This window comes from Pinus tabuliformis, chromosome 8 (genome assembly GCF_031772625.1).
Source record: "Pinus tabuliformis cultivar Carrire ecotype Pingquan chromosome 8, CPIR1, whole genome shotgun sequence".
NCBI lineage: Eukaryota > Viridiplantae > Streptophyta > Pinopsida > Pinales > Pinaceae > Pinus > Pinus tabuliformis.
In genome coordinates, this window is record NC_142294.1 from 1,738,616,169 (window position 1) to 1,738,631,569 (window position 15,401).

Genomic DNA, 15,401 nt, shown 5'->3' on the forward strand with positions numbered 1-15,401 from the left:
GTTCCTTGATCCTTTTCGTTATTAGGAGGCCTTTCTTGTAGCAGCTTTGTCCCACCTTCCTTCAAACCTTCCAAGTCTTTCTTCAAATCTTCCATGCCTTTCTTCCAATATGCTTTCATACCATTGATATCAGCTTCCATGGCATAGATAATACTATTTATCTTTTGCTTCTCTATAATATCATTTAACCTTATATTCAATTTTTGAAAGTCCTCAGTGTGCTTTTCCATTGAACCCTTTTGTTTGAGATTTATCAATTGGATAAAGAAGGTGTTGCTCTTGGTATCCTCATAATGTGCTATCATTTCCTTCATGAAAATTGACCATGTGACAAGTGGTTTACGAGAAAAAAGCCCTTTATACCATAAAAATTGATTTGGTTCTAAATATTAGATGCAATACATACCTTTTGTAACATTGGTACGCCATGTAGATCAAAATATCTCTCCATTTGTAGTATCCAATTTATCGGATCCTTGCCATCAAACTTCCTCATATTGACTTTTCTTGATTTTAGGAGCGCGATCTTGAAACGACTATAACTCTGTAAGTTTGGATCTTCTAATTTTGAAATTGCGACCTGCAATAGCCCTTTGCGTCCTCTTTCCAATGCCACCAGTCTGATCAAAATTGGATTTTCCAAGAAAGAGTTATGCACAATCTCTCAACATGACCTGATTATATACCTTTTCAGAAGAGCGAACTTGTAGGAAGTGCCATGTATCAGTGTTTAGACCTTCGGATCTAAAAAATATACACAAGAAACTAAAGTCCATCCTATTTCCGTAACTTCTTACGAAATTTCAATCTAATGCTCAGAGAGACAGTTATCACGATTTTCCCCAGGTCACCTGTTTGGGATGTAGTTCGGTAGCTTGCCAAAACCCTAAATTTCTTGAACTGTATCTCCACAAATATAGTGAAACAAGATCTGAAATTCGGGCCCGAGCTTCAACAAGTTTTTGGCTCAAAAAATTTCAGAGTCTAAAACTTTGTGTAAAAATAATTATAGCGAAAATTCCATGATGACCTATTTGAGATGGAATTCTGGAGCTTGCAAAAAACCCTAACTTCCTTAGAACATATATCCGAAAATATAGCGAGACAAGATCTGAAATTCGGACGCGAGATTTAGTGCAATTTCGGCTCAAATAATTTTTTTTTAGCTTCTGAAACGTCGTATAACAAAATTTATAGCGAAAATGCCACGATGACCTGTTTGGAGCAGCGAAAACCCTAGAATCCAAAGCCCTAATACCAAATGTTATGAAACCATCTCACAAAAAGATAAATCAACGCCTTAGAAATAAGCCTCTTCGAGGGGGCAACCTCCTTTACATTACACAAATGAACAATTCTTAGATGATACAAATGACAAGACCTCCTTTTTATATATAGGATTCTAAGGGGTCATAATATAATTAGAGCCGACATAACAATAATAATCTAAGGGCACAATAATAACAATAGTGGGCTTATATGGGGCACAATAATAACAATATGGGGACTACATGGGCACAACAATATAATAAGGGGGTTATGCTAATAACAATAAGGGGTTACACTAGTAGTATAGGGACCTAACACTGCTCATCCAAGATATTGAGCAGAAATGAAAGAGAACCAACACCTATAAGTGCTCTTGCAATCGTTCACACTGCCTGCCCAATCAACATTTGAATAATCATGTAACTTCATATTTCCAGCGGCTTGTCTCAATCCATGAGAGATTATGCCCCGAAGGTATCTTATAAGATTTTTGGCACCAATCCTGTGAGGCTCAACCATATATGAGTTCATCATGCTGACTGCAAAACATATATCCAGACGAAAGTTCACCAAGAACATCAACGCGAATGAGTTTATGAAACTCAGAGGCATTTCCCAAGTCTGGTCTAACATTATTACCAAATAACTTTTGAATGTTAAGGTCCTTCATATAGTCACGGTCTTGTAGTTTACCATTCCAAATTCGGAATCCAACTCCCTCTTACTTTTGCAAATGAGAGGGTCTGCACCTGTCAGAAAGAGGTCGTCCTTAGAAGGTGTCAGTATGAGAGGTCTATCATCCACAACCTTCAAGCAATGGTTTGGATCGACTTCACTCCTAGTGAATCTCAGCTTCATCAGACAACTATCAATCTTCTCATGTTAAGCCCAGGGTGTTTACTTCAAGCCATGGAGGGCTTTCTTCCACTTGCATACATGAGATTCCCGATCACAAATCTCAAACCCCTTGGGTTGTTCCAAACCTGTGGACCTGCTACATGAGGGGAATGGTCCCCTTGTAAGATTTTCCTTCTGTACATCTCAAACATGTACCTTCATGCTCCTTTTGAATTCAGGCATCCCTGCCACCATCTGACTGACATCGAGTAGGACCCCATAATAAGTAGACCTATGGTGCTATAGATGAGATGTGACAAAAGCATCTTTGAAAAATCAATTTTCAAACATGTACTTTTCCATCGATGAATGCCACCCTGTAACCTTTGACTTCCATTATCAAAATGGACACCAGGTTCTTCTTGCGATTAAGTACATAAAAGAGATTCTTGTAAATGAATCGAGTTACCCTCATTCTATTGACGGGTAACATTCCCTACACCCTTTCCGAGATAGGTGGCATTGACTCCAAATATAATCCCACGTTTGTTTCCATCTCTACCAAATTAGAGCACCCTTCTATCCGATGAAGTGCTTTGAAGCACTACAATCAATAAGCAAGATTCCCAAAGAGTCTGAAGGAGAGGGCCAATACAAGATAACGCTTTTTTATCTTATTAGAAACAACATTTGATTCTTCATGCCTGGGGTTTCTTTCGAAGAGTCAGTTATTTCCTTGATGACCAACATTCCTTCGATCATGGAAGATGTCCTTGGAATGATTGTTATCATCATCAAGTGATGTGTCCCTTCCATTCAGACACTCCTCAGCATAATGTCCGAAATTATTACAAACAAGGCTTCTGCCTTTCCTTCCACCCTTAGATATGGACTTCCCAATGAAGTGATCTTTAGGTAGGCCATCATAAGCTTCCGTTGCACCATTTTGATAATATTCTCTTCTTCGATTTCACCCTTGGTGAATTTGAAGAGGGATGATGAATCCACTGATTCTATTGTCCTTTCCCAACTATCTTTGGTGATTTCTCGTTCACCATTTTACCACTTACCATGTTGCTATCCCTTGCAACACCATGCAACTCTACTACTGTTTAGCATTGCTACTGCTGTCCCAATGTGCTTTTCCTGCCACATGTCATTGCTGCTCCTATGATTGCTTGCTGTCACATTGGTGTTTGTAGCACCGTGCTTGCCGCTGTCCCATTATAACCTACAACAACCCAACAATCATGCCTCAAAATATACATTAAACAACCTTAATGAACTGCAGCCTAGTCAAGGTAGATGGTTGCCTCCTCATGCTGCCGTTTTGAGCATATGGCAGCCCCTAACACTTTCATGCTGGCCTGTTTTGGAGTGGCTAGGCTTGTGTCCTACCACAAACCTCTGCTGCATACTAACAACCATATGAAACAGTGTTACCTTACCTTTTGTTGCCCTCAAACAATCCGTAATCCTCCTTTCCAAACTCGGCCTCCCTGCGAGTATGAACATACCTCATTTAGAATAGCGTATGGCAGTGAATGACTGCATCTAAGGTATTCTAGGACAGAAGCATTAGGTATGCGTTTAGGCCTCTCCATACATCGTTATGTTCCTCTTTAATTAGCTTAGGAGCTTGCCCTCTCGGCCCTAGAACCTTGGCCCTCCATCCATCAATTTAGTCACTTGAAGTGGCTTGCGGCTAGGGCATCATGGACCTGCGGCTAGGGCATCATGTAACCCTCCTTGACCTGCAGCTATGTATCTTTTTAGGACTGTGGCTAGGTAGGATTTTCAGACTGCGACTAGGGCAACTTGTTTGGCCTTCTTCATAGCTACGTTAACACTCCTTCCATGACTACGTTAATGGTAAGGACATCTTCTTTAGGTCAGTGTATAGTTCCCTTCCATAACTGTGGTTTGATCTCCATTAGGGCAACGTAGATCAGCCTCCTTCCCTCCTATTTTTAGGGCTTCCTCTCCTAGATTTTTCTTCCACTAAAACCCAAAGCAAGTGGAGAGAAATCAAGAGTGTAGTGTGTGTGAAATGACTCTCAAGTCATCTCGTTTTATACTAAAACATTGAGCACATGTGGGGGTTATTTGGTTGCTAGCCGACTTTGACGAATTGTCTTATAACACAAATAAATTCATAACTCCATTAATATTTATCAAAATCGGATGATCTTTAGATCAATCCTACACCTCTCGACGAGAGGAGTCTAAGAAAAAATATCAGCTGCCATAAATAATATGAACCACGTGGAGTTTGGCCCTAGTTGTCAATTTTAACAAAAAGAGAAAAAATTAAGAGTCTGAAACAAATTGCTTTCCTGTGAATGCTTGGTATGAAGAGGAATGCAAAAAGGCAAAGAGAATGTGGAAAGAGTCAAACAAGGATAACATAAATCTCAAAGCTTACAAGTATATATTAAGAAAGAAAAAGGTTGATTTCATGGTTTCAAGGAGGGAAGCACTAATCTTCCTTGGGAAAAATAATCCCAAATTATTTTGGAAGTAGCACCAACCAAGAAAGATGCAAACTGAAAATAATATTACAACTTCTAAATGGTTTGACTATGCTAGACAACTCTATGAGTAGGATCCCAAGGTTGACTCTCCCCCCTTGGTCAACACTAATACTGAACTCTCCATGGTACAAAAGGTAGAGATGGGTATCAATAAGGTGGGTATTGGAAAAACAAAAGGCTTAGCTGAACTCCAAGCATAACATCTAAAGGGGGGTTTAGAGATTCTTGCATCTCACATTACAAAAATTTTCATACAATAGGGGTTCCCCATAGGTTGGACTAGTTTGGAAATACCTCTTTTCAAGAGCGGTGACGTCAATAATCCCTCCAATTATAAGACCATAATGATAAACCCTTTGTTTGCAAAGCTATTTGGAAGCATGCTAGAAAATAAAATCAGCAAGTTGGCAGAAGAAAGAGATAAGCGTGCTAAAGGACAAGCAAGTTTTAGACCTAAACATTCCACAATTGATCACTGTATAACTTTAAGGCACATCATTGAATAAGTTTGGGAGAAAAATGAAGAAGTCTTTTGTTGTTTTGTTGATTTTAGAAAAGCATTGACACAGTTCCTAGGGATAAGATTTAGTACAGAATGGAGGAACTCAAGATTTATAAACATTTGAGAGCAGTTGTGCATACGCTGTATGAAGAGGTGAAAGTCAAAATTAAAACTTCAACATGCATTTCTGAAAGTTTTAGAAGCAATATCGTGGTCAAGCAAGGTTGTCCACTATCTCCTACCCTCTTTGGTTTATACATTGACAAGCTTGAGTGGTTAATTTCACAAGGGGGTGATGGTATCTATTTGGGCAATTTTGTTATAAGACTTCTTTTTGTATGCAAATGACCTTATTCTGATTGCTAAATCTGCTCTTGGTTTGCAAGAGCATTTACTATCTCTTGAGCATTTTGGTAGAAGGGTGGGGATGCAAATCAATATTAGCAAAATGAAAGTAGTAATTTTCTCTAAAAGTAGAAAACATAACCAACATAAGTTCTACTTTGAAGGCAACATTCTAGAAAAAGTTGCAGATTACAAATACGTTAGAATTGACTTCAACAAAAGTCTACGTTGGGATGGTTGTAGAAAGAAAAAAACTTTGGCAGGTTGGAAAGAATTTTATGCTTTTCAAAATAGGTATAGAGAGGCAAAGTTATGGGATTGAAAAACCACTCAAACTCTTTTTGGGCTTCTAGTGATTCCAATGATTCTTTATGATTGTGAACTGTGGGCCAGTAGTACATATGACATGTAGTGGAAACAAATTGAGAAAATTCATTAAAGTTTGATTACAAAAAAATTCAAAATTAAAAGTGCAGTTCCTTATGCTATCTTGTTAAGTGAAACAAGGGTTTTTCCTATTAAAGCAATTACTATGGTGCGAGTCATAAGGTATTTAAAAAGAATTGAGCAAATGGAAGAGGGCAGATGACCTAAGGTTGTCTTTAATGACATACTGTACAAAAGAAAAAAGACTTGGATGCAACAAAATAGCAAATGTTTTAGTAAATGGGGTATTTTCTTGAACATGTCCCATTAACAGTAAAGAGATAAAAGCGTTTGTTATGGATAAGTTCGACAAGCGTACTTGGGATAGGGAGCTAGGGAGAAAGAAAAAATACTATATTGAAGTGTTTAACCCCACTCATAGTTATCAACAAAAAGCGTACATAGAGACCAATATTCTTGGAGAGCCAAAATTCTTATTGCTCAGTTAAGGACTAATTTTCATCAACTTCGTTGTGAAACAAGGCATTGGAAAAGGCTAAAAGAAGTGTAGGAGGAAAGAGTATGTATTTTTTGTTCTTCTGGAAAAGTGGAAACAAAAAAGCATTTCATTTTAGAATGTGAGGCCTTCAAAGACAACAGGGAAATTTATGTAGGTATTTTGACAGCGAGCTCTTGGGATAATCTATTTAGCGAGGGGTTTTTCAAAAAGTTGTGAGCGCTTATTGTGAGGCTTCACAGGAAAAGGGATGAAGAAGCAATCTGTCTCATATGCTATCTTTAGCCTTGTGGACGTTAAATTTTATTTATTTATTTATTTCTTTCTCTCTTTCCCTCTCTAACTTACTATTAAACGTGTACTATCTGTTAAATTTTATGACTGTTCTATGTTGTATCAATTACTTCAGCCCAATTTACTTCTTTATTAACAATGCATCCAATTATTAGCAGTATAACCAATCATAAACATAATTAAAGAAAGAACAATATATGCAGTGGCAAAGAAGACAACAACACAACCATAAGAGACAACAGATTGGTCCAAGACCAACGAAAAACCCCACAAGGGGGAAACCCTTTCAAATCTTCTTCTTTAATAGATCGTCATAAAAAGTTTTTAACAAAGAGTACAATGAGCCCAATAGATATGTTTGCAATGGATATTTACAAATTAGATCTGCAGATCAACATATCTATATAACAGCAGCGAGAAACCCAGATCCACCAGATCATTGAAGCCAACTACAGCCAAAATGTCAAACCCTAGATCTGAACCTCAGACGCTCTCATCAAAACTGACTGCATGCGTCCAAAACTCCATGGACGCTCTCTCAAACAGTGTGTGAGGGTGTTTGTGACTGCTCGGATGCTCTCAGGAATACTATGTGCATGCGCCCACGGTAAAATACACCAAAAACCATTGGATGCTTTCTTACAGTCACTCTGAGTGTGTTGGAAATACTAAGAGGGGGGGTGAATCAGTGTTCCTTAGCAGTTAGCACTTTTAAATCTTTTTAGAGCATTAATTAATCTTCAATTATTATTAATGTTTATGCAGTAATAACAGTAATAAAAGAACACAGTAAGCACAAGAATTTTAGATGGAAAAACCCCTCCAGGTCAAAAACCACCTAACGTTTTTCTAATAAACTTTTTAATCTTCAGCCCCAACTGAAATGAAAGTTACAACTTCCTAGAATTCTAGAAAAGCATTCTTCTCTAGCTCCCATTGGAAGGACGCCCCAATGCCCCGGTTTCTTCAGTTGTCAACTGAATGGATGCCCTAACATCCTAGAACAACCTATCATCTTGAAGTGTTCATAGACTCCAACCTGTAGGCGACTTCATGCACTAGCCTAACACCTCCCTGCCACCCTATAATGACTGGAATGAGATAAGAGTGTGGATTCCCGTACCAGGGACAATGATCCGCGATACAATATGATTTACAATGATTTTGACCGAACACCCAATCACACTATGACCTGCAACTAACCATCACATCATCCCAACAAAGACTCCTATACTTTCCAATAATGCCTTTTTGACTCTAGGCAGATTGACTCTTTCACAATAATGACTCTTCCAATGATGACACTTTTACGAATGACTCTTTTACAACTTTACAATGATGACTCTTGGCCTTGACACTTCTTCATAATATACAAATAGCTGTCATGTCTTCGAAGGATGTCCTGCTGCAATGCTTGCTTTGATTTAGTACATCTTCTCTTGAATTCTTGCTTGAAGTTGTACTTGAATCTTCTTCTACTTGCACCCAAATTTTCCCGGTGAAACCAATCCCAAAATAAAACAAAATACCCTTTAACTTACCTCTGCCTGCAAAACACATGTAAGTGCATAATAATGAATAAGTACAAATTGAAATTACAATGCATACCTGAAGTGTGCTTGTCACTTTTGTTGTTGACTTGTTGTAACAGTAGACAAAGACTCCCACTCTTGATATATGCCTGGACTTTATGCAAGGCTATATCCAAAACTGACCTAAAGATATGTACAATAAAAACTGATGAAAAACCCTAGACTTGTGATGGACCAAGTTCTAAGTACAACAATAGAGACCATTCTATCATCTATGACAAGACAAGTAACATGAACTTACAACATCATATATATTTAGCAGACTTGGTATAGCATCAAGAATATGTAACATCAAATGTGTAGTATCAATAATAGGACATCCAAAATGTGGTATCAAAACTAACTGTGACATATAGAGACATAGAGATATAACCAAGACCTTGTATATACTTACGTTGTCCTGCAAAAACATATGTCAGAGATGATACTCATATTTCAAATGTAAACACTAATCATACATACCTTGTTGTAGGAGACTTACCCTTGACTGTTGATGTGTGGTCCTTACTGCAATGATCCTTGAATAAATGCTTTTTCTTGCCTTCTAGGAGCTCGATATTGAATCTGTTGTATCTATGTAATTTCGGATCTCCAGGGTCTGAAATTTCGTCTTGTGGTAGCCCTTTGAGTCCTCTTTCCAACTCCATAGGTTTGATCAAGATTGGATTCTTCAAGAAAGAGTTATGCCCAATCTCCCACGATGACCTGATTATAGATTGGTTTAGTAGAGCGAACTTGTACGAAGTACCACATGTCACTGTTTGTGACCTTAGGCCCTAAAAATGATACTCAACAAACTACAGTCCATTGTCGTTATGTGACTATTTACGAAATTTGAATCCAATACTAAGAGAGAAAGTTATGACGATTTTCCCAACGTCACCTGTTTGACATGTTATTTGGGAGCTTGCAAAAATCCTAACTTCCTCAAATCATATCTCCAAAAATATAGCGAACCAAGATCTGAAATTCTGTCACACGGTTCATCAAGCTTTCGGCTCAATTTGGTTTTAATTTCAGTTTCTGAAGCTTCACAGAAAAAAGGTTATAGCGAAAATTCCACGATGACTTGTTTGAAGCCACAAAATCCCTCCTAGAGGAGGATATGAGGGTCACTATTTATATGAATGCCTTGAGTTGAGAGGATCCTCAACAAGTGAACGTTGGAGGGAATTTAAGAGCAAAAAAAACCTTATTAATTATTGACTATTCAAAGAACACAATCGATTATGATTGTCATGCCACAACCCCATAGGGTTTAGCCCACTAACTGGGGTTACTAACTTCAAGCACGAATATCTCTCAAACCGTGAAGAATTACATGGCGTGCCATATATCAACAGAAACATCTCGATGAGTAGAATCCATATAAAAGATCCTTGGCTCAGAATAGAGTAATTTGTCAAGTCAAAATGCCCATGCAAGATCGGGGTAGCCCCTGGTGCTGCTTGGGTTGACATCAATGACAACCACTAATCAACATGTGTGCGTTCGAGACGACCTGGACACTCTCAGGACCATTCTGTGCAAGCATTCAAGGGCTAATGTAACCCAATCTATCTCCGAACCTGTGGACGCTCCCATAAGCCTGTGTGCCAACATCTAGGGCTCTTTAGACACTATCTTGTCCACTGTGTGCCAGCGTATAGGGCTCTTTAGACACCGTCTTTCCCACTGTGTGCCAGCATCCAGAAATAAGAAAACCTTAAGTCAGAGCGAGCCTCACGCCTGTGATTTCGGACCCTTGCATGAACTCCTTTTGTCGAACTTGTGTGAACCAAGACAAAAGAGAAGAATAGAAGATGGCTTGATCATTGTGATGAAATGAGCTTGAGGTCGCTTCTATTTATAGGCTTTCCTAAGGGTCCACTTGGGGTTGAGGCTGACCTAAGAAGTTACACATGTGGTTAGGGCCGACCCATTCCATAATACATGTATGAATAAAATAATTCAAAACTTAACTTCCTCTTGACCAAATTGGGTGATCTTTAGGTCGATTTTGGTCCTCTCAAAAAGAGGAATTTAATGCAAGCATCATCTTGGTCATCTGAGCTATCCAATGTGGAATTTGACCCTAGTTTCAAAAATTAACACTCCCTCTCAACTAGGAAGAATTCCACTTGCCAATATATGTTAGTTGATCTTCACATCATCCTGTCATGTTGTCGTAATGATTTGACCATTTCTACTCAACTCTACATACTGAAAATTTCTCAGATCTAAAAGAAGAAGAATTAGGGAGCAATAGCTTCCACCCATATCGAGCAATAGGATAACTCATCATACAGGGGAGCACATCTTTGACCCTAGAATCTCATTGGGGAGCTCATCCTCAACCCAAAATCTCAAAAGGGGAGTACCATCTCAACCCAATCCTATTTCCTACCGATCTTCCCATCAATGAATCTCAATATTCATGTGGTAGAACACCTGCATCATAATCGACTTGGGTTGTACACCCCAAGTACACCCTCAACTGTTTGGCAAAATGAGGAGTGGTATTCCCAATAAGCTCTACTTGCGGGTATGATGCCCACTGGGGTATACCCTGTAAAGACCAGACATGGGGGCAACATTCTCTGACCCTATGAAGATAGGGGAGCAACATCTTCAACCCTATGGGTAATTGATAGGGGAGTAACCTATTTTCCAAAGATCCCTCAATCCCAGGAGTGCTCTATCTTAATTCCTCACCCTGGGAGTTCAAACAGGGTAGTAAGAGTTGGCTCAGTGTTGATCAGGTGCTCAAGTCCAAGGTGTTGTAAAAATGCTCAAAATTCAAAGTACTCAGAACTGGTTCACAGCTGAACGAATGGAAAGTGCTCGTCCTCCCGATTCCGGCGCCGCAAACGGTTCGGAAAACGGTCGCCGCATGAGGGAGATATGGCCAAAACAATATTTTGCCCAAAACATTAGAAAATTGGAATTTAAAAAAAAAAAATTAAAAAAAGAATATTTCGAGGAATATTCCTTGGAATATTCCAGGGAATATTCCCTCTTCAACAGCCAATCAAAATCCGCCACGTGGCAGGCCCGGAGGGCGCCACGTGGCCTTGTGTGACATCATCAAAATTCATGGGCGGATGTATTAAAATTTTGTTTGGTCGGGTGGGGGATCGAACCCCCGACCTATGTTCTATCAGCCAAGCGCCTCACCATTAAGCCACAGGAGCGGGACGTGACAGAAAGGGCAGCGAAATTATATTTAAATGTTAAATTGGTTAAGGCGGGAAAACTAAGGGGGCCAGCCCCCATACCCATATGACTGTGACAACAAAACCGTGGGCTATCCACTAACCGCTAGCCAAAACAGCCGGGCACGCACTCCGAGGCAAACATTAAATGTAACAGCAGTCAGTTGGCAGTTTAGTTGGCGGTCCCGCCATATTTGGCGGGGCTAACTGGACTTTCACTAAAGTTAGCTGGAGTTCTTTTAGGGGAAACTGGCAGTGTGGAGTAAATGGCCATAACTTTGGCCCAGAAAGTCAGTTTTGGACGAATTTTTTTTTGATTTTGGGTATTTTCGACCTTCTGAAGCCATTGGTGCAGGTCTTACAGCAATCAGAGGTCATTTGCATACGTTTTGGAGCCGTGAAAGTTCTAGGAGCCACCAGGGGCCAGTATTGGGAAGACTGTACAGGGTTGTAGGTATCCATTGGAGGTGATCCAATAGTCAATCCTGAAGGATTCATGTGTTCTGAATCCATTTCTACCATCTATTTCTCCTGTAGATGCTTCTATTCAGCTGTATTTTCAATTTGAGCATTTAATAAAAACAAGAACAAGCCCATTTGGAGGCTTTGGACCCAGCAGACGTAGCCCTGGAGGGGGTGAACTGCTTTATCAACTTCTTGTGCATATGTGGTTGGTTTATTTTTCAGAAAAAATTCGTTTTTATGTGTTAAACAGTAAAAGGAAATAATTCTGCTATGCTTAAATGGGTTGTAATCAGCTGAAAAATTCATGTGTTTCATTTCTGCCAGACATGGGAAGCTTTTAAATATGTTTATTTCTGAATTGAATACCTTGAAAACGAATTTCAAGTAGTTTCATATTCGGATCAAGTTGGTATCAGAGCTCAGGGTTTTTGTGCAAAGATTTTCTAACTGTCTTGCAAGTATTGATGCTTACCAGGTTGAAATTTAAAAGAGGGGAAGGACAGTTGACTAGAGAACGAGAGAATCCTCAGTCAAGGAAGGCCAGAGAGCCATCACCTCCACCTTCAATTTCACCCTCAAGAGTCTCAGCAGAAGCTTCAAGGATGTCTGAACATGGAGGAGAAATTCCTATAGAGACAGATCCAAGAGAAGAAGAAAGAGTCTTCAGAAAGGCTTTCTTAGATCTCACTGAAATGGTGAGGATATTGTACCAAGAAAGAAATGAGAAATTGGCTGGAGAAGGGTCCAAACATCCACCTGAAGGAGAACGCTCTTCAGGAGGTAAGAAGGATGATGATCATTCCAGGAAAGGACATGGAGGTAATGGTGATCCACCACCCCCATCTTCACCTTCTTCCTCTTCATCCTCGTCTTCTTCTGTTCATAAGCATAGATCCTCTGGAAAAAGTCCTTTTTTAAAGCTTGATGTAAAATTCGAATTACCTATGTTTAATGGTGAAGTGAATGCAGAAAAGCTTGACAACTGGATTAGGCAGTTGGAAGTTTACTTGAGGATCCAAAATATACATGATGATGCCACAAAGATTCAGTTGGCTTCTTTGAGAATGGATGGAGCAGCCTTGGTCTGGTGGGAGGCCAAGACTAAAGAGGAGATCAAGAAATTTGGTAAGGTTACCTTAACATGGCCTGAATTTCTGTTAGCCATTAGAAAGCAATTTTATCCTCTTGCTCACATGCAGAAAGCCATTATGAACTGGCAAAATTTCAGACAACTTAAGGGTCAGAGTGTCCAAGACTACACCCAAGAATTCAGGAGAAGAGCTCTCTTGTTAGGGGTAGATTTACAGTCCCAAGACACCTTGCTGAAATACATTGGTGGCTTGCATAGCTACCTTAGACACACCATCTTGATGTTTAACCCTACTAGCCTGGACGAGGTTTGTGTCCAAGCTACCCATTTAGAGGCACGAGGAAAAAACACATTTGAAGAGGGTAGAAACAAGCCCCCCAAGGGGAAAAGCAAAGAGAAAACCTCCAAGGGAAAGGGCAAAAAGAATGCATCTATCAAACAGGAGAGTGAGAAAGTGATATGTAAACACTGTTCTAAACCAGGCCATGAGGAGAAAAACTGTTGGAAATTATATCCTGAAAAAAGACCTCAATTTAACAAATCCAAAGGGAAACAAAAAACTGCTGCTACTACATCTACACCACAAGATTTAGGGGAAGATTCAGGTGATGAAACCAAAATTGCAGCCATGGGTTTGAAAAACTTGAAGGGAAAAGAAATTGAAACCCAAGCCAGAACTAGTACCTCAAACTGCCATGTACAAGCTCCTAAAGAGGAAGAAAGAATTGAACTGTTTCATGTGAGGGTGATTTCAAAACATACTAAGATTGACACACTTTTTGATAGTGGGTCACAAGCAAATCTTATATCAGAGGACTTGGTCAAGCAGCTTAAACTTGAGACCGTTCCACATCCGAAGCTATATCCACTTGGATGGATTTGCAAGGATGCAAATTTACAAGTTTCAAGAAAGTGCACATTGCGCTTTGCAATTACTGCACATTTTATTGATACAGTTGAACTTGATGTGGTACCTTTTGATATAGCAGGAATTGTTTTGGGAAGTCCTTATTTGTTTGACAGAAAAGCTATCTTTTATAGCCATGAAAACAAATATCATCTGTTCAAAGATGGCAAGGAGTTCATTGTTAGAGCTCATCACAAGAAGACAAATATAGCGATGGTGAATGCAGGACAGGTAAAAAGGCTGGTCAATTCAAGTAAGAATTTTGTTCTTCTTATGATTAAGCCCAAGGTTGATGTGAATCATGAGTCATTTGAAAATTGTGATCCAAAACTTAAATCAGATCTGTATGATGTAGTTGATGCATATCATGAGATGTTTCAGGAGCCAACAGGTTTGCCTCCTAAGAGGGAGATTCAGCATGAAATCCATTTGCATCCAGATTGTCCTCTTCCAAACATAGGCATGTACCGCATGTCTATTATGGAGAATGCTGAAATAAAGAAGCAAATCAAGGACTTGTTGGACAAGGGTTTCATAAGGCCAAGTACTTCGCCATGTGGGTCACCGATTGTATTGATTCCAAAGAAAGATGCCACTTGGCGTATGTGTGTTGATTTCAGGGCCTTGAACAAGATAACGGTAAAGAATCGTTACCCACTCCCAAGGATAGATGATTTGCTAGACCAGCTGAAAGATGCTCGATATTTCACTAAGTTAGACTTGCGTAGTGGATATCATCAAGTAAGAATTGAAGAAAGTGACATTTGGAAGACAGCCTTTAAAACCAAACAAGGACTCTTTGAGTGGCTTGTGATGCCGTTTGGTTTGTGCAATGCACCTGCAACTTTCATGCGGGTAATGGATGATGTATTGCGTCCTTTTCTTGATGATTTCGTTATTGTCTACTTAGATGACATCTTAATTTTCAGCAAGTCTAGAGAAGATCATGTCATGCATGTTAGAAAAGTACTTGATGTTTTGAAGAAGAATCAGTTATTTCTTAAAATGTCAGAGTGTGAATTTGGAAAGACTTCTTTGGTTTATTTGGGACACATAGTAGGAGGAGGTGCTTTGAGAATTGATCCTGCTAAGATTGAGGCTATTGTGAAGTGGCCTACTCCCAAATCCATAACAGAGGTAAGAAGTTTTTTGGGTGCAGCTCAATATTGGAGGAAGTTTATCTCTAACTTCTCTTCTATAGCAGCTCCTATGCATGCAGTGACAAGTGTGAAGCATGCTTTCCAATGGGGAGGCAAGCAGCAAAAAGCTTTCGAATCTTTGAAAGAGAAGATTAGTTCAGCTCCAGTCCTTGCATTACCGGATTTGAGACAGCCATTTGAGATACAAACGGATGCTAGTGATTATGCTATGGGTGCAGTTCTTCTACAGCATGGTAAGCCTATTGCATTTCATTCTGAAACTTTTAATGGTGCTGTTGTAAATTATCCTACATATGATAAGGAGTTGTATGCGTTGGTACAAAGCGTCA